This window comes from Amblyomma americanum, chromosome 6 (assembly GCF_052857255.1).
Source record: "Amblyomma americanum isolate KBUSLIRL-KWMA chromosome 6, ASM5285725v1, whole genome shotgun sequence".
Lineage (NCBI taxonomy): Eukaryota > Metazoa > Arthropoda > Arachnida > Ixodida > Ixodidae > Amblyomma > Amblyomma americanum.
This window is the reverse complement of record NC_135502.1, coordinates 194,431,891-194,449,819: the sequence shown is the minus strand read 5'-3', so window position 1 is coordinate 194,449,819 and position 17,929 is coordinate 194,431,891.

The window sequence follows — 17,929 nt, the reverse complement described above, 5'->3', positions numbered from 1 at the left end:
GTCTGTCAGTCCAGGCAGGGTTCAGCCAGGATTCTGGGAACGGTGCCTCCAGACACGCGCTTAACAGAAGGACCACCTAAAGGAACAATAACGGTGAGCTCTCCATTGCAGACATGGTGCTGGATCCAGTTGATGGCGGTGCAACTGCAGTAGATATAGCAGGCTTTCATTAGTGATAGGGTTGACACATGTAGACCATCCTGATTGCGAGCAGAGCTGGCGTCAGGTGTCCTGGAGAGGCTTCCGCGTCCATTTTCACGTCTGTCGGTCGAAGTATGGTTCAACCACAATTTTGGGGACGGTGCCTCCAGTGACGCACATAACAGAAGGACCACCTAAAAGAACAATATCGGTGAGCTCTTCATTCCAGACATGGTGCTGGGTCCAGTTGAGGGTGGTGAAACTGCAGTACATATAACAGGCTTCCATTAGTGATAGGGTGGACACGTGTAGACCATCCTGGTTGCCAGCAGAGCTGGCGGCAGGTGTCCATGAGTGGCTTCCGCGTCCATTTTTCACGTCCGTCAGTCCAGGTATGGTTCAGGCAGGATTCTGGGGACGGTGCCTCCAGTGACGCGCTTAACAGAAGGACCACCTAAAAGAACAACATCGGTGAGCTCTCCATTACAGACGTGGTGTTAGGCCCGGTTGAGGGCGGTGAAGCTGCGGATGATATAGCAGGTTTCATATAGTGATAGGGTCAACACGTCTAGACAATCCTGGTTGCGAGCAGAGCTGGCAACAGGTGTCCAGGAGTTGCTTCCGCATCCATTCTTCGCGTCTTCCAGCATAGGTACAGTTCAGCCAGGATTCTGGGGACGGTGCCTCCAGTTACGCTATTAACAGGACCACCTGAAAGAAACACATCGGTGAGCTCTCCATCGCAGACGTGGTGCTGGGCCCAGTTGAGGGCGATGAAAGTGCGGTAGATATAGCAGGCTTCCAGTAGTGATAGGGTGGACACGTGTAGACAATCCTAGTTGCTATCAGAGCTGGCAGGAGGTGTCCAGGATTGGCTTCCGCGTCCACTTTTCATGTCTGTCAGTCGAGGTAGGGTTCAGCCAGGATTAAGGCGTCGGTGCCTCCAGTGACGCGCTTAACAGAAGAACCACCTGAAAGAACAACATCGGTGAGCTCTGCATTGCAGACGTGGTGCTGCCTCCAGTTGAGGGCGGTGAAACTCCGGTAGATATAGCAGGCTTTCGTCAGTGATGGGGTCGCCACGAGTAGACCATCCTGTTGGCGAGACGAGCTGGCGGCAGGTGTCCAGGCGTGGCATCCGCGTCCATTTTTCACGTGTAAGTCCAGGTATGGTTCACGCACGATTCTGGGGACAGTGCCTCCAGAGACGCGCTTAACGGAAGGACTACCTAAAAGAAAAATATCGTTGAGCTCTCCATTGCAGGCATGGTGCCGGGCCCAGTTGAGGGCGGTTAAACTGCTGTAGATATAGCAGGCTTTCATTAGTGATAGGGTGGACAGGTGTAGACCATCCTGGTTGCCAGCAGAGCTGGCGGCAGGTGTCCAGTAGTAGCTTCCGCGTCAAATTTTCGCGTCTGTCTGTCCAGGTAGGGTTCAGCCAGGATTGCGTTGGACGGTGCCTCCAGTGACGCGCTTAACAGGACTACCTTAGAGAACAATATCGGAGAGCTCTCCATTTCAGACATGGTGCTTTGCCCAGTTGGGTGCGGTTAAATGCGGTAGATATAGCAGGCTTCCATTAGTAATAGGGTCGCCACATGTAGACCATCCTGGTTTCCAGCACAGCTTGCGGCAGGTGTGCAGGTATGGCTTCCGTGTCCATTTTCACGTCTGTCATTCCAGGTAGGGATCAGCAAGGATTAAGGGGACGGTGCTTCCAGTGACGCGCTTAAGAGAAGTACCACCTGAAAGAACAACATCGGTGAGCTCTGCATTGCAGACGTGGTGTTCGGCACAGTTGACGGCGGCGAAACTGCGGTAGATATAGCAGGCTTCCAACAGTGACAGGGTCGACAAGTGTAGACCACCCTGGTGGCCTGAAGAGCTTGTGGAAGGTGTGCAGGAGTGGCTTCCGCGTCCATTTTTCGCGTCTGTCAGTCCAGGTTGGGTTCAGCCAGGATCAAGGGGATGGTGCCTCCAGTGACGCGCTTAACAGAAGGACTACCTGAAAGAACAATATCGGTGAGCTCTTCAATACAGACATGGTGCTGGGTCCAGTTGAGAGCGGTGAAACTGAAGTAGATATTGCAGGCTGCCATTAGTGATAGGGCCAACACGTGTAGACCATCCTGGTTGCGAGCAGAGCTGGAAACAGGTGTCCGAGAGTGGCTTCCGCGTGCATTTTTCGCGTCCTCCAGCACAGGTACAGTTCAGCCAGGATTCTGGGGACGGTGCCTCCAGTTACGCTATTAACCGAAGGACCACCTAAAGAACAACATCGTTAAGGTCTCCATCGCAGACGTGGTGCTGGGCCCAGTTGAGGGCGATAAAAGTGCTGTAGATATAGCAGGCTTCCAGTTATGATAGGGTGGACACGCGTAGACCAACTTGGTTGCCAGCAGAGCTGGCAGGAGGTGTTCAGGAGTGGCTTCCGCGTCCAATTTTCATGTCTGTCACTGCAGTTAGGGTTCAGTCAGGATTGCGTTCTATGGTGCCTCTAGTGACGCGCTTAACAGAAGAACCACCTGAAAGAACAACGTCGGTGAGCTCCCCATTGTAGACGTGGTGCTGGGCACAGTTGAGGGCGGTTAAACTGCGGTAGATATAGCAGGCTTCCATTAGTGATAGGGTCGCCACATGTAGACCATCCTGGTTTCCAGCAGAGCTTGCGGCAGGTGTCCAGGAGTGGCTTCCGCGTCCATTTTTCGCGTTTTGCAGCACAGGTACAGTTCAGCCAGGATTCTGGGGACGGTGCCTCTAGTTTCGCTGTTAACAGAAGGACCACCTGAAAGAACAACATCGGTGAGCTTTCTATTGCAGACGTGGGGCTGGGCACAGTAGCGGACGATGAAAGTGCGGTAGATATAGCAGGCTTCAAGTAGTGATAGGGTGGACTCGTGTAGACCATCCTGGTTGCGAGCAGAGCTGGCGGCAGGTGTCCAGGAGTGGCTTCCGCGTCCATTTTTAACGTCTGTCAGTCCAGGTATGGTTCAGCCAGGATTCTGGGGACGGTGCCTCCAATGACGCGCTTAACATAAGGACCACCTAAAAGAAAAATATCGTTGAGCTCCCCATTGCAAGCATGGTGCTGGGCCCAGTTGAGGGCGGTAAAACTGCAGAAGATATAGCAGGCTTCCATTAGTGACAGGGTCGCGACATGTAGACCATCTTGGTTTCCAGCAGAGCTTGCGGCAGGTTTGCAGGAGTGGCTTCCATGTCCATTTTTCACATCTGTCAGTCCATTTAGGGATCAGCAAGGATTAAGGGGACGTTGCTTCCAGTGACGCGCTTAAGAGAAGTACCACCTGAAAGAACAACATCGGTGAGCTCTGCATTGCAGACGTGGTGCTCGGCCCAGTTGACGGCGGTGAAACTGCGGTACATATAGCAGGCTTCCTACAGTGACAGTGTCGACAAGTGTAGACCACCCTGGTTGCCTGCAGAGCTTGTGGAAGGTGTGCAGGAGTGGCTTCCGCGTCAATTTTTCGCGTCTGTCAGTCCATGTAGGGTTCAGCCAGGATCAAGGGGATGGTGCCTCCAGTGACGCGCTTAACAGAAGGACCACCGTATAAAACAACATCGGTGAGCTCTCTATTAGAGACGTGGTGTTAGGGCGAGTTGAAAGCGGTGAAACTGCAGTAGATATAGCAGGCTTTCATTAGTGATAGGGTCGACACGTGTAGACCATCCTGGTTGCGAGCAGAGCTGGCGGCAGGAGTCCAGGAGTGGCTTCAGCGTCCATTTTTAACGTCTGTCAGTCCAGGTATGGTTCAGCCAGGATTGCGTTGGACGGTGCCTCCAGTGACGCGCTTAACAGGACTACCTTAAAGAACAATGTCGGTGAGCTCTCCATTGCAGACATGGTGCTTTGCCCAGTTGGGTGCGGTGAAACTGCGGTAGATATAGCAGGCTTCCATCAGTGATAGTGTCGACAAGTGTAGACGATCCTGGTTGCCAGCAGAGCTTGTGGCAGGTGTGCAGGAGTGCCTTCCGCATCCATATTCCGCGTCGTTCATTCCAGGTAGGGTTCAGCCAGGATTAAGAAGACGGTGCCTCCAGTGACGCGCTTAACAGAAGGACCACCTAAAAGAACAACATCGGTGAGCTCTCTATTGCAGTCATGGTGTTAGGACCAGTTGAGGGCGGTGAAACTCCGGCAGATATAGCAGGCTTCTATTTGTGAACATGGTAAAAGAATGCAGCGCGAAAAAAACAAGGACGAACAGAAGTGGACAGCAAGCAAAATGCAGCCATAACCTGCGTGAACCTCATCGCTATTTCTACTTGCAAGGCCAGGATCCTCTCGTTCCATATCAAAAAGAAAATTGTGCCGTTCGAAGTGCGAGTGTTGTTCGGCCCTGTGGAGCCGTCTTGGGGGCATGTTCGGCGTATGTGCAAGATTCTGAAGTCAGAACTCTGGAGACAAGTGCGTCTTTTCCAAGACTGGCTAGGTGTGTTCGCGCCCCAGAGGCCACATTCGACGGGGGTGAGCTGCAGATATTATGAGTACAAAAAGCTCGCTGCACAATCGGCTGAATTCCTATGGCACCAGTACCGTCTGCGCCTTCCAGTAATGAAGAAGGAAGTGAAGTCGTCTACGACCAACGTCACCGTTCTCGGAGGTGCTTGCATCTCGTCTCAGGACTTGAAGGTCCTACAGAAGGGTCCCAAATTCAGCTTTCAACCACCTTCAAACAAGTACCAGCTCCTGGCTATGGTGCGGCAGTTGGCACAACGAGTACCAGAGCAAGACAAGGCACGAGTCATTGGGGATGGCGTCGATGTTCTACGTCGCTGTGGGGCCTCGCTCACGCATGCTAAGCCTCCCATCGTGTCCATTGCTAAACGCCTCAAGGAGGGTAACCTTATGGCTCTGCAAAGCGACAAAGAAGGCGGATTTGTCATTCTCCCTGACCACTTGTACAAGGAGAAGGCTGAGGTAGCGCTCGAAAAGAATTTCAGGAAGGTTCAATTCCGCCCCAGCAGACAGAAAACTTTGGCTTTGAAGCTACTGACAAGTTTCCAGCTTGACAGAATAAGATCATCGGCAGAAAAGGCCCGAGACTGCTTCTTGGAAGTCTTCTTCACAGGCAAAACCCATAAGCCTGACTGCCCTCTGAGGACCATCATCTCGGAAAAAGGTACGTGGCAGGCTGAAGTTGGTGCCTACCTACAACGCCACTTGAATGGCCTACCTTTAGGTGACCCTTTTCTGGTAAGGAACTCGTCAGAGGTGTTACAGCGATTCAAAGGCATTTCAGACGCTACGACTGGCTTTACAATTGACGTTGAAGACTTGTTTTATTCCGTTCCGCACGGTGGTCTATACGCAGCGGTGCGCGACGTGATCCAACAGTCGGGTGAAGTGCGTTTCCAGAACAGCTCGGGTGTGAGCAGCGACAATTTCCTTCGCCTTCTTCAGTTCTACCTTGAATCTACTGTTGTTCAGTACAGCGGTCAGTACTTCGTGCAAAAGAATGGCGTATGCATCGGGTCATCAATCGCGCCAGTCCTGTGTGATATCTACCTGGCGGCAGCCGATAAGCGCATTAGCCAGGTTCTCCCGGGTGAAGTGGTCCATTCGGTCTTCCGGTATGTGGATGATTTTATGATCGTCCTCAGAAGTTGCCCACCTGGTTCGTTGGAGCGTGTCATTCTAGAAATTGTCGCCCTTTTCATCAGCGCCCTGTCCTGTCCACTTCTGTTCGTCCTTGTGTTTTTTCGCGCTGCATTCTTTTACCATGTTCACTGACCAACAAGCCCAAACAGCCGCTTTAGTTCTATTTGTGATAGGGTCGCCACATGTAGGCCATCCTGGCTTCCAGCAGAGCTTGCAGCAGGTGTCCAGGAGTGGCTTCCGTGTCCATTTTTCCCATCTGTCAGTCCAGGTATGGTTCAGCCACGATTCTGGGGACGGTTAATCCAGTGACGCGCTTAACAGAAGGACCACCTAAAAGAACAATATCAGAGGGCTCTCCATTAGAGACATGGTGCTTTGCCCAGTTGAGGGCGGTTAAATTGCGGTAGATATAGCAGGCTTCCATTAGTTATAGGGTCGCCACATGTAGACCATCCTCGTTTCCAGCAGAGCTTGCGGCAGGTGCGCAGGAGTGGCTTCCGTTTCCATTTTTCACGTCTGTCAGTCCAGGTAGGGATCAGCAAGGATTAAGGGGACGGTGCTTCCAGTGACGCGCTTAAGAGAACTACCACCTGAATGAACAACATCGGTGAGCTCTGCATTGCAGACGTGATGCTCGGCCCAATTGAGGGCGTCGAAACTGCGGTAGATATAGCAAGCTTCCAACAGTGACATGGTCGACAAGTGTAGGCCACCCTGGTTGCCTGCAGAGCTTGTGGAAAGTGCGCAGGATTGGCTTCCGCGTCCATTTTTCGCGTCTGTCAGTCCAGGTAGGGTTCAGCCAGGATCAAGGAGATGGTGCCTCCAGTGACGCGCATAACAGAAGGACCACCTAAAAGAAACACATCGGTGAGCTCTCCATTGCAGACGTAGTGTTGTGCCCAGTTGAGGGCGTTGAAACTGCTGTAGATATAGCAGGCTTCCACCAGTAATAGGGTCGACAAGTGTACACCATCCTCGTTGCCAGCAGAGCATATGGCATGTGTCCAGAAGTGGCTTCCGCGTCCATTTTTGGCGTGTAAGTCCAGGTATTGTTAGAGCACGATTCTGGGGACGGTGCCTCCAGAGACGCGCATAACGGGACTATCTGAAAGAACAATATCGGTGAGCTCTCCAATACAGACATGGTGCTGGGCCCAGTTTAGGGCGGTGAAAGTGCGGTAGATATAGGAGGCTTCAAGTAGTGATAGGGTGGACTCGTGTAGACCATCCTGGTTGAGAGCAGAGCTGGCGGCAGGTGTCCAGGAGAGGCTTCCGTGTCCATTTTAAGCTTCTTGCAGCACAGGTACAGTTCAGCCAGGATTCTGGGGATGGTGCCTCTAGTTACGCTATTAACAGAAGAACGCTATTAACAGAAGGACGCTATTAACAGAAGAACAACATCGGTGAGCTTTCTATTGCAGACGTGGTGCTGGGCCCAGTTGAGGGCGATGAAAGTGCGGTAGATATAGCAGGCTTCAAGTAGTGATAGGGTCGCCACATGTAGACCATCCTGGTTACCAGCAGATCTTGCGGCAGGTGTGCAGGAGTGGCTTCCGTGTCCATTTTTCACGTCTGTCAGTCCAGGTAGGGATCAGCAAGGATTAAGGGGACGGTGCTTCCAGTGACGCGCTTAAGAGAACTACCACCTGAAAGAACAACATCGGTGAGCTCTGTATTGCAGACGTGGTGCTCGGCCCAATTGAGGGCGTCGAAACTGCGGTAGATATAGCAAGCTTCCAACTGTGACATGGTCGACAAGTGTAGACCACCCTGGTTGCCTGCAGAGATTGTGGAAGGTGTGCAGGATTGGATTCCGCGTCCATTTTTCGCGTCTGTCAGTCCAGGTAGGGTTCAGCCAGGATCAAGGAGATGGTGCCTCCAGTGACGCGCTTAACAGAAGGACCACCTACAAGAACAGCATCGGTGAGCTGTCCATTGCAGACGTGGTGTTAGGCCCAGTTGAGGGCGGTGAAACTGCGGTAGATATAGCAGGCTTCTGATAGTGATAGGGTCGACAAGTGCAGACCATCCTGGTGGCGAGCAGAGCTGGCGGCAGGTGTCCAGGAGTGGCTTCCGCGTCCATCTTTCACGTCTGTAAGTCCAGGTATGTTTCAGGCACGATTTTGGGGTCAGTGCCTCCTGTGTGGCGCTTATCAGGACTACCTGAAAGAACAATATTGGTGAGCTCTCCATTGCAGACATAGTGCTGGGTCCAGTTGAGGGCGGCGAAACTGCGGTAGATATAGCAGGCTTCCATTAGTGATAGGGTCGCCACACGTAGACTATCCTGGCTTCCAGCAGAGCTTGCGGCAGGTGTCCAGGAGTGGCATCCGTGTCCATTTTTCACGTCTGTCAGTCCAGCTAGGAATCAGCAAGGATTAAGGGGACGGTGCTTTCAGTGACGCGCTTAACAGAAGTACCACCTGAAAGAACAACATCGGTGAGCTCTGCATTGCAGACGTGGTGCTGGGCCCAGTTGAGGGCGGTTAAACTGCGGTAGATATAGCAGGCTTCCATTAGTGATAGGGTCGCCACATGCAGACCATCCTGGTTGCCAGCAGAGCTTGCGCCAGGTGTGCGGGAGTGGCTTCCGTGTCCATTTTCACGTCTGTCATTCTAGGTAGGGGTCAGCAAGGATTAGGGGAAGGTGCTTCCAGTGACGCGCTTAACAGAAGTACCACCAGAAAGAACAATATCGGTGAGCTCTGCATTGCAGACGTGGTGCTGGGCGCAGTTGAGGGCGGTGAAACTGGGGTAGATAAAGCAGGCTTCCATCAGTGATAGGGTCCACAAGTGTAGACGATCCTGGTTGCCAGCAGAGCTTGTGGCAGGTGTGCAGGAGTGGCTTCCGCATCCATATTTCGCGTCGTTCAGTCCAGGTAGGGTTCAGCAAGGATTGAGAAGATGGTGCCTCCTGTGACGCACTTAACAGAAGGACCACCTGAAAGAACAACATCGGTGAGCTCTCTATTGCAGTCATGATGCTAGTACCAGTTGAGGGCGGTGAAACTCCGGTAGATATAGCAGGCTTCCATTAGTGATAGGGTCGCCACATGTAGACCATCCTGGTTTCTAGCAGAGCTGGCGGCAGGTGTCCAGGAGTGGCTTCTGCATCCATTTTTCACGTCTGTCAGTCGAGGTATGATTCAGCCACGATTCTGGGGACGGTGCCTCCCGTAATGCGCTTAACCGAAGGACCACCTAAGAGAACAACATCGGTGATCTCTCCATTGCAGACATGGTGCTGGGCCCAGTTGAGGGCGCTGAAACTGCAGTAGATATAACAGGCTTTCATTAGTAATAGGGTGGACACGCTTAGAGCATCCTGGTTGCCAGCGGAGCTTGCGGCAGGTGTCCAGGAGTTGCTTCCATGTCCATTTTTCGCGTCTGTCAGTTCAGGTACGGTTCAGCCAGGATTGCGTTGGACGGTGCCTCCAGTGACGCGCTTAACAGGACTACCTTAAAGAACAATATCGAAGAGCTCTCCATTGCAGACATGGTGCTTTGCCTAGTTGAGGGCGGTTAAACTGCGGTAGATATTGCAGGCTTCCATTAGTGATAGGGTCGCCACATGTAGACCATACTGGTTTCCAGCAGAGCTTGCGGCAGGTGTGCAGGAGTGGCTTCCGTGTCCATTTTTCACGTCTGTCAGTCCAGGTAGGGATCAGCAAGGATTAAGGGGACGGTGCTTCCAGTGACGCGCTTAAGAGAAGTACCACCTGAAAGAACATCGGTGAGCTCTGCATTGCAGACGTGGTGCTCGGCCCAGTTGAGGGTGGCGAAACTGCGGTAGATATAGCAGGCTTCCAACAGTGACAGGGTCGACAAGTGTAGACCACCCTGGTTGCCTGCAGAGCTTGTGGAAGGTGTGCAGGAGTGGCTTCCGCGTCCATGTTTCGCGTCTGTCAGTCCAGGTAGGGTTCAGCCAGGATCAAGGGGATGGTGCCTCCAGTGACGCGCTTAACAGAAGGACCACCGTAAAGAACAACATCGGTGAGCTCTCTATTGGAGACGTGGTGTTAGGGCAAGTTGAGGGGGTGAAACTGTGGTAGATATAGCAGGCTATATTAGTGATGGTGTCGACACGTGTAGACAATCCTGGTGGCGAGCAGAGCAGGCGGCAGGTGTTCAGGAGTGGCTTTCGCGTCCATTTTTTACGTCTGTAAGTCCAGGTATCGTTCAGGCACGATTCTGGAGACGGTGCCTCCAGTGACGCGCTTAACAGAAGGACTACCTGAAAGAACAATATCGGTGAGGTCTTCAATACAGACATGGTGCTGCGCCCAGTTGAGAGAGGTGAAACTGAAGTAAGTATAGCAGGCTGCCATTAATGATAGGGTCAACACGTGTAGACCATACTGGTTGCGAGCACAGCTGGCGACAGGTGTCCGATAGTGGCTTCCGCATGCATTTTTCGCGTCTTCAAGCACACGTACAGTTCAGCCAGGATTCTAGGGACGGTGCCTTCAGTTACGCTATTAACCGAAGGACCACCTGAAACAACATCGGTGAGTTCTCCATTGCAGACGTGGTGCTGGGCCCAGTTGAGGGCGATGAAAGTGCGGTAGATATAGCAGGCTTCCAGTAGTGATTGGGTGGACTCGTGTAGGCCATCCTGGTTGCGAGCCCAGCTGGCGGCAGGTATCCAGGAGTGGCTTCCGTGTCCATTTTTCACGTCTGTCAGTCCAGGTATGGTTCAGCAACGATTCTGGGGACGGTGCCTCCAGTGGCGCGCTTAACAGATGGACTACCTTAAAGAAAAATATCGTTGAGCTCTCCATTGCAGACATGATGCTGGGCAAAGTTGGAGGCGGTGAAACAGCAGTAGATATAGCAGGCTTTCATTAGTGATAGGGAGGACACGTGTAGACCATCCTGGTTGCCAGCAGAGCTGGCAGGAGGTTTCCAGTAGTGGATTCTGCGCCCACTTTTCACGTCTGTCAGTCCAGTTAGGGTTCAGTCAGGATTGCGTTCGATGGTGCCTCCAGTGACGCGCTTAACAGAAGAACCACCTGAAAGAACAACGTCGGTGAGCTCCCCATTGTAGACGTGGTGCTGGGCACAGTTGAGGGCGGCGCAACTGCGGTAGATATATCGGGCTTCCATTACTGATAGGGTCGCCACATGTAGGCCATCCTGGGTTCCAGCAGAGCTTGCGGCAGGTGTGCAGGAGTGGCTTCCGTGTCCATTTTTCACGTCTGTCAATCCAGGCAGGGTTCAGCCAGGATTAAGGCGATGGTGCCTCCAATGACGCGCTTAACAGAAGGACCACCGTAAAGAACATCGGTGAGCTCTCTATTGGAGACGTGGTGTTAGGGCGAGCTGAGGGCGGTGAAACTCCTGTAGATATAGCAGGCTTCCAATAGTGATAGGGTCAACACGTGTAGACCATCCTGGTTGCGAGCAGAGCTTACAATAGGTGTCCAGGAGTTACTTCCGCATCCATTTTTTGCGTCTTCGAGCACAGGTACATTTCAGCCATGATTCTGGGGACGGTGCCTCCAGTTACGCTATTAGCAGAAGGACCACCTGAGAGAACAACATCGGTGAGCTCTCCATCGCAGACGTGGTGCTGGGCCCAGATGAGGGCGATGAAAGTGCGGTAGATATAGCAGGCTTCCAGTAGTGAAAGGGTGGACACGCGTAGACCAACCTGGTTGCCAGCAGAGCTGGCAGGAGGTGTTCAGGAGTGGCTTCCGCGTCCAATTTTCATGTCTGTCTGTCCAGGTAGGGCTCAGCCAGGATTAAGGCATCGGTGCCTCCAGTGACGCGCTTAACAGAAGGACCACCTGAAAGAACAACATCGGTGAGCTCTCCATTGCAGACGTGTTGCTGCGCCCAGTTGAAGGCAGGGAAACTGCGGTAGATATAATAGGCTTCCATCAGTGATATGTCGACAAGTGTAGACCGTCCTGGTTGCCAGCAGAGATTGCGGCAGGTGTCCAGGAGTGACTTCCGTGTCCATTTTTCGCCTCTGTCAGTCCAGGTAGGGTTCAGGCAAGATTGCGTTGGACGGTGCCTCCAGTGACGCGCTTAACAAGACTACCTTAAAGAACAATATCGGAGAGCTCTCCATTACAGACATGGTGCTTTGCCCAGTTGAGAACGGTTAAACTGCGGTAGATATAGCAGGCTTCCATTAGTGATAGGGTCGCCACATGTAGACCATCCTGGTTTCCAGCAGAGCTTGCGGGAGGTGTGCAGGAGTGGCTTCCGTGTCCATTTTTCACGTCTGTCAGTCCAGGTAGGGATCAGCAAGGATTAAGGGGACGGTGCTTCCAGTGACGCGCTTAGGTACCACCTTTAGGAACAACATCGGTGTGCTCTGCATTGCAGACGTGGTGCTCGGCCCAGTTGAGGGCGGCGAAACCGCGGTAGATACAGCAGGCTTCCAACAGTGACAGCGTCGACAAATATAGACATCCTGGTTGCGAGCAGAGCTGGCGGCAGGTGTCCAGGAGTGGCTTCCGCGTCCATTTTTAACGTCTGTCAGTCCAGGTATGGTTCAGGCAGGATTCTGGGGACGGTGCCTCCAATGACGCGCTTAAAAAAAGGACCACCTAAAAGAAAAATATCGTTGAGCTCCCCATTGCAAGCATGGTGCAGGGCCCAGTTGAGGCGGTAAAACTGCAGTAGATATAGCAGGCTTCCATTAGTGACAGGGTCGCGACATGTAGACCATCTTGGTTTTTCAGCAGAGCTTGCGGCAGGTTTGCAGGAGTGGCTTCCATGTCCGTTTATCACATCTGTCAGTCCATTTAGGGATCAGCAAGGATTAAGGGGACGGTGCTTCCAGTGACGCCCCTAAGAGAAGTACCACCTGAAAGAATAACATCGGTGAGCTCTGCATTGCAGACGTGGGGCTCGGCCCAGTTGACGGCTGTGAAACTGCGGTAGATATAGCAGGCTTCCTACAGTGACAGTGTCGACAAGTGTAGACCACCCTGGTTGCCTGCAGAGCTTGTGGAAGGTGTGCAGGAGTGGCTTCCGCGTCAATTTTTCGCGTCTGTCAGTCCATGTAGGGTTCAGCCAGAATCAAGGGGATGGTGCCTCCAGTGACGCGCTTAACAGAAGGACCACCGTAAAGAACAACATCGGTGAGCTCTCTATTGGAGACGTGGTGTTAGGGCGAGTTAAAAGCGGTGAAACTGCAGTATATATAGCAGGCTTTCATTAGTGATAGGGTCGACACGTCTAGACCATCCTGGTTGCGAGCAGAGCTGGCGGCAGGTGTCCAGGAGCGGCTTCCGCGTCCATTTTTAACGTCTGTCAGTCCAGGTATGGTTCAGCCAGGATTGCGTTGGACGGTGCCTCCAGTGACGCGCTTAACAGGACTACCTTAAAGAACAATATCGGTGAGCTCTTCATTGCAGACATGGTGTTTTGCCCAGTTGGGGGCGGTGAAACTGCGGTAGATATAGCAGACTTCCATCAGTGATAGGGTCGACAAGTGTAGACGATCCTGGTTGCCAGCAGAGCTTGTGGCAGGTGTGCAGGAGTGCCTTCCGCATCCGTATTCCGCGTCGTTCATTCCAGGTAGGGTCCAGCCAGGATTGAGAAGATGGTGCCTCCAGTGACGCTCTTAACAGAAGGACCACCTAAAAGAACAACATCGGTGAGCTCTCTATTGCAGACATGGTGTTAGGACCAGTTGAGGGCGGTGAAGTTACGGCAGATATAGCAGGCTTCTATTTGTGATAGGGTCGCCACATGTAGACCAACCTGGCTTCCAGCAGAACTTGCGGCAGGTGTCCAGGAGTGGCTTTCGTGTCCATTTTTCCCATCTGTCAGTCCAGGTATGGTTCAGCCACGATTCTGGGGACGGTTCCTCCAGTGACGCGCTTAACAGAAGGACCACCTAAAAGAACAATATCAGAGGGCTCTCCATTAGAGACATGGTGCTTTGCCCAGTTGAGGCCGGTTAAACTGCGGTAGATGTAGCAGGCTTCCATTAGTGATAAGATCGCCACATGTAGACCATCCTGGTTTCCAGCAGTGCTTGCGGCAGAAGTCCAGGAGTGGCTTCCGTGTCCATTTTTCGCGTCTGTCAGTCTAGGTAGGGTTCACCCAGGATTGAGAGGATGGCGCCTTCAGCGACGCGCTTAACAGAAGGGCCACCTAAAAGAAACACATCGGTGAGCTCTCCATTGCAGACGTGGTGTTGTGCCCAGTTGAGGGCGTTGAAACTGCTGTAGATATAGCAGGCTTCCACCAGTAATAGGGTCGACAAGTGTACACCATCCTCGTTGCCAGCAGAGCTTGCGGCAGGTGTCCAGGAGTGGCTTCCGCGTCCATTTTTCACGTCTGTCAGTCCAGGTATGGTTCAGCAACGATTCTGGGGACGGTACCTCCAGTGGCGCGCTGAACAGAAGGACTACCTAAAGAAAAATATCGTTGAGCTCTTTATTGCAGACATGGTGCTGGGCCCAGTTGAGGGAGGTGAAGCTCCAGTAGATATAGCAGGATTTCATTAATGATAGGACGGACACGTGTAGACCATCCTGTTTGCGAGCAGAGCTGGCGACAGGTGTCCGAGAGTGGCTTCCGCATGCATTTTTCGCGTCTTCCAGCACAGGTACAGTTCAGCCAGGATTCTAGAGACGTTCCTCCAGTTACGCTATTAACCGAAGGACCACCTAAAGAACAACATCGGTGAGCTCTCCATTGCAGACGTGGCGCTGGGCCCAGTTGAGGGCGATGAAAGTGCGGTAGATATAGCAGGCTTCCAGTAGTGATTGGGTGGACTCGTGTAGATCATCCTGGTTGCGAGCGGAGCTGGCGGCAGGTGTCCAGGAGTGGGTTCCTTGTCCATTTTTCACGTCTGTCACTCCAGGTATGGTTCAGCAACGATTCTGGTGACGGTGCCTCCAGTGACGCGCTTAACAGAAGGACTATCTTAAAGAAAAATATCGTTTTGCTCTCCATTGCAGACATGGTGCTGGGCCCAGTTGAGGGAGGTGAAACTGCAGTAGATATAGCAGGCTTTCATTAGTGATAGGGTCGACACGTGTAGACTATCCTGGTTGCCAGCAGAGCTGGCAGCCGGTTTCCAGGAGTGGATTCCGCGTCCACTTTTTGACGTCTGTCAGTCCAGTTAGGGTTCAGTCAGGATTGCGTTCGATGGTGCCTCCAGTGACGCGCTTAACAGAAGAACCACCTGAAAGAACAACGTGTTTGAGCTCCCCATTGTAGACGTGGTGCCGGGCACAGTTGAGGGCGGCGCATCTGCGGTAGATATATCGGGCTTCCATTAGTGATAGGGGTCGCCACGTGTAGACAAATCTGGCTTCCAGCAGAGCTTGCGGCAGCTGTCCAGGAGTGGCTTCCGCGTCCAGTTTTCACGTCTGTCAGTCCAGGTAGGGTTCAGCCAGGATTAAGACGATGGTGCCTCCAGTGACGCGCTTAAATGAAGGACCACCTGAAAGAACAACATCGGTGAGCTCTCCATTTCTGACGCGTTGCTGCGCCCAGTTGAAGGCGGGGAAACTGCGGTAGATATAGCCGGCTTCCATCAGTGATGTCGACAAGTGTAGACCGTCCTGGTTGCCAGCAGAGCTTGTGGCAGATGTGCAGGAGTGGCTTCCGCGTCCATTTTTAACCTCTGTCAGTCCAGGTATGGTTCAGCCAGGATTCTGGGGACGGTGCCTCCAGTGACGCGCTTAACAAAAGGGCCACCTAAAAGAAAAATATCGTTGAGCTCCCCATTGCAAGCGTGGTGCTGGGCCCAGTTGAGGGCGGCAAAACAGCAGTAGATATAGCAGCCTTCCATTAGTGACAGGGTCGCGACATGTACACCATCGCATTATGATACATCGTTCTGGCGCACGAAAAAACACGGACGAAGGAAGAACAGACACACAATCGCCGGACATCAACTGAAGTTTATTCACAGAAACCAGTCCTATATGTACACATGTGACCACCAGGTAACTGATATCAAAAGCACAAAATCGGGAAAACCAAAAGGCAATCAACCAGAGCCACAGGTTCCATATCGCACACGTGCCTTCATGCAAATCGCCCACAATTTCTGTGCCTAGCTGACACGATCAACACCGTTAGCCTTCTGATAATCTAGTTCCTTTCTACTAAGCACAATAGAGGGAGTACTGACGCAGTGATCTTTATCATTGGCAATACAGAGGGCTTCAAAAATTTCCCGGCTTTTCTGAGTCCTGAACTTTCTTAACACACTTGTTTCTTCCAAAAACGCCTTGCATGCTGGCTTATACGAACAACGGCGAATGTGGTCAGCTAAATGACCTCCGCCACTTATCGAAGTTACTGTCCTGCGATGCTCTAGCAAGCGTTCGTTATTACAGCGCCCGGTTTGTCCAATGTAGCGTTTGCCACAGGCGAGAGGGATGTTATAAACCACGCCAACCTTGCAGTCGACGAGGGCTTTGGTGTGCCTAATTTTGCAGGCAGACCTCTTTTTGGGTTCGTTTACTAGGCGGCACAGGCGTCCCAGCTTCTCCGGAGCTGAAAACACTACACGGACGCCGCACTTGTCCCCGACCTTCTTGAGGCGGTGCGAGATCTTGTGCCAGTAAGGCACAACGACAGGTCGCTGTTGCGGGCGTGTGTTATCCACCTGCCTGTGCCGTCCACCAGATTTTACTTCGCTAATCTGGCTTTCGACCACTGAGGCCACGATTTCTCTCTGGAAACCTGCCTTCTCCAGACGCCTTAGTTGGGCATGGACACTCTCCCGGACTCGATGCTCACACGACTTGGCTAGAGCAGAGCGGATGCAGTTTTTTGCAATAGCTCTCTTCACGAGCTTAGAATGAGCCGATTTGTAGTTAATAATTTGTTTTCTCGACCGTGGCTTGTACTGCCAGCACACGCGCGCTTCCTCAAAAATAAAGCACACATCTAGATACTGGATGTGCCCTTCCTGCGGCAGTTAGTGCGTGAACTTCATGCCAAAGGCGTTGCAAACAAAAATGTCAATAATGTCGTCCACGGCAATACCCCTATCCCGAGCCTCAGTCGCGTTCATTACTACAAGGTAGTCGTCTACGTATCTAAAAACTTTCAGCACGCTGGCGTTGTAAAGGGACGCCTGAATGCGCTTGTCAAGGGTGGATAAAAATATATCGCTTAAAAGCGGTGCTAGGCAAGAGCCTACGCACACTCCTTCTTTTTGGATGAGGCAACGATCATTGAAGGTGACAATGGTGGATGAAAGATAAAATCTTAAAAGCTCCAAAAAATTGTCGGTAGATAACCCTGTCATATTCTGAAAAGCCACAGGCCCGGCGTCTTCAATGAAAGTTCTGACAGCGCAAAACAGCTCGGGATGAGGTATTGAGTAGAATAAATCTTCAACATCAATTGAAAAGGCAAATCTTTTTGGGCATGAAGCTTCTACGCCAGAAAAATATGCAATGACTTGAGTGGAATTTTTTACCAGAAAAGGGTCGCCTAAAGAAATGGCACTAAGGTGCTTCTGGAGGAACCTTGACAAGGAGCCCTGCCATGATCCCTTTTCCGTAACGATAGCGCGGAAAGGCGCAGATTCTTTGTGGGTTTTTACCGTGAAGAAAACACTAAGGGAGTTTACATCAGAAGCGGAGATACTCTTTCTTAATCTTTCCAAGTTCATTTCTTCACATAAAGCGATGGCCATTTTCTTCACCTTGGCTAAAGACACCTTCCTATCAGCAAAGTTTTTTGTCAAGGCCTCGTTTGCCTTCTGACGGTACAGAGAATTTGGCATCACCACGAAGCCTCCCTCTTTGTCCGACACTAACAGGGCAAGATCGTTGCTCTTCAGAAAGTTGACAGTTGATCTAACTGGTATTATGGGGGCAAAAGGTGCACCACTATACCTCAAACACTCTACACCTTCAGCAATACAGCGGTCCTGTTCATCTGAGCTTGCTGCCGCCGCCACGTTCCTGACCATGGACAGTAAATGTACAGGTTCTTCTTTTGGTTCAATACAGAACTTAGGACCACGAGATAGTGCAGCTTCAACCCTTTCGGGCAAATTACACTCACCAATACAGGTTACTTGGTTCGTTGCCAGTTGCTGGTGCACTGGCGCTTTCTTTAACGCACATAGGTTTGCAAGACACATGTTCCACAGGAACGCGGTGGTTTTTGCAGCTTCACGAGTGAACGTCCGGAAAAGGTGTTCACCACTCTGTCCAGGCACTA